A 2,308-nucleotide genomic window follows, 5' to 3' on the forward strand; every position below is an offset into this window, starting at 1 on the left:
AATACCCAGTTAATAATTAAAGGTCATTATTAAAATGCATGTAATAGTAAATTGTGCCATTCTAGCCAATAAGTTAACTTGATGTATTCTGTGCTAAATTGTACTGAATTTCACTAAGATCAGCAGGTAAAGGGTTTAATTTCCCTCAGGTTTCTAAGTGGCTCCACACTCCTGGTTCCATGTGTGTTCAGACAAGAACCACCAGAACCAGAAGAATCTCAGAACAACTTCAGACAGTCAAACCTGTTAATGTTTTGTTTTTGTCTGATTCGATGCCGGATTTGTTCTTTTTCAGAAAGGAGAGCTTTTGTTTTTTTCTTTGTAAACCTTCCAGATGAGGTCAGCAACATTTCTAAAAGCAAACTGAGGCCCACAGAGTCTGAGACGGAGCTCTTTAGTTTCTTTAAATATCTGCTTATAGACCTCTGCCTGCGCTGAATGGAAGTGTTTCGCTCGCAAATAATCTTCACTGTAAAATAATGGACTTCACATATTAGGAGAAGGTCTCAGGAATCCTTCCTAGATCGATGGGCAGGAAAAATGGAACTAAAGGTAAGTAAAATTTTCTTGAAATTTGTGTATTTGTCCTTGATTTGAGCAGGTAAATAAGACTATTTGCCAATGAAATAAGATTTTACACTTAAAATAGGAACAATTCATCTCCATTATCTTATTTCAATGCAGGATATCTAACTATCTTATTTTAGGGGTAAATATACTCATCCCAATGGCAAATAGTCTTATTTAGCTGCTCAAATAAAAAAAATACACAAATTTCAAGATTTGACTCACTTTTAGTTCCCTTTTTGCAGAGCAGGTTTTTACTTCTGTAATTTAGATTATCCCACCTTCACTGCAAAAAGGGAACTAAAAGTAAGTAAAATTTTCTTGAAATTTTTGTATTTTTCCTTTATTTGAGCAGCTAAATAAGACTATTCGCCAATGGGATGAGTATTTTTACCCCTAAAATAAGATAGTTAGATATCCTGCACTTGAAATAAGATGATGGAGATACATCTTTCTTATTTTAAGTGCAAAACTCCTATTCCATTGGCAAATAGTCTTATTTACCTGCTCAAATCAAGGAAAAATACAAAACTTTCAAGAAGATTTTACTTACTTTTTGTTACCTTTGTCCAGTGTTGGTCATGTTAGCGCAGCAAGGGTGAACTTAGGCTGATAATTTTTTTTTTTTCATTTAAGTACCTTTGGTTGTGCTGCAAAATAAAGTCTAAACATTGCTAACATAACATGTGCAGTTTTAGAAGAAACACGCAGGAGCAATAAAAGTCTTTAAAGAAAGCCTCTTGATCCAGACAATCATCTCCGCGAATCATTTGCAGGTTAACAATGTGCTTTAATAACAGACGGGTGTTCTGCAAAGTCAATTTATTGTGTTGTTCTCCCACAAACACGACACGACGTTGGTTTGAATTAAACAATCTGGCTGGAGACGAACGCGTACAGGTGCGTTTGACTTCCTTACCGCTGTAATTGTTCTCCTCAAAGCCTCAAGATGATTGTTCTGTCTTTATTAAAACAAGATATATTGACTTCCAAATCCCTGCTCCCAGAGCAATAACACAGCACATCTTGACGCACCTTCGGTAAGCAGCGATAAAATGTAAAAATCTGTTTATAAAAAGGTGGGAAACGCGGCTTTAATGAAGGAAGAACAACAAATTACCTATAATGTTTCCGTCTGATCCATAAGAGAGAAGATGTTTCTGTCTTTTTTACCCCCTTTCTTGGCTTATAAAATTCTTAGTGCTTTATCCATTATGCCATTCTCCTGCAGTCCCTGGGAAACTCGGCGCACCCTTTATAATTACTGCACCAACTGCCGACTGACAAGGCTCATTTGCCTTCGCAGCAAGAGGTTGTCTCTTTCCTAAGGTACCTCTGCTGTGCCGTTGCCCTCCCCTTGTCACTACAAATTCCCGTCTTTACCTACGCAGCCGGTGGCGCCTTCAAATATGGATGTGCGACCTGCTTAAGGAGAGGGCTGTCAGTGGAAAGAGGGAGAGAAGATGCTCAGAGGGGATTTGATTTTCCGGGCAGATTTCTTGTGTTTGAATTAATGCTGCATATAATATGAAGCTTGCTCTGTAGTAGGCGGATTCCTATAGATAAAACCTTACAGGGGTGTATGTTAGGAGGTATAACTCTGGTGGTAAGATGCTAACAAGAGGACTCGGAGGAAAACATATGAATCTACATGTGTGAAGAAAGTGTCAGGTGGAAGTTCCTGTCAGAGCAAGACCTACTTCAGTCATATATGTCATGCATAAAAAGGTAATCCTGATAG

This window comes from Fundulus heteroclitus, chromosome 24, assembly GCF_011125445.2.
Source record: "Fundulus heteroclitus isolate FHET01 chromosome 24, MU-UCD_Fhet_4.1, whole genome shotgun sequence".
In the NCBI taxonomy this organism is placed as follows: domain Eukaryota; kingdom Metazoa; phylum Chordata; class Actinopteri; order Cyprinodontiformes; family Fundulidae; genus Fundulus; species Fundulus heteroclitus.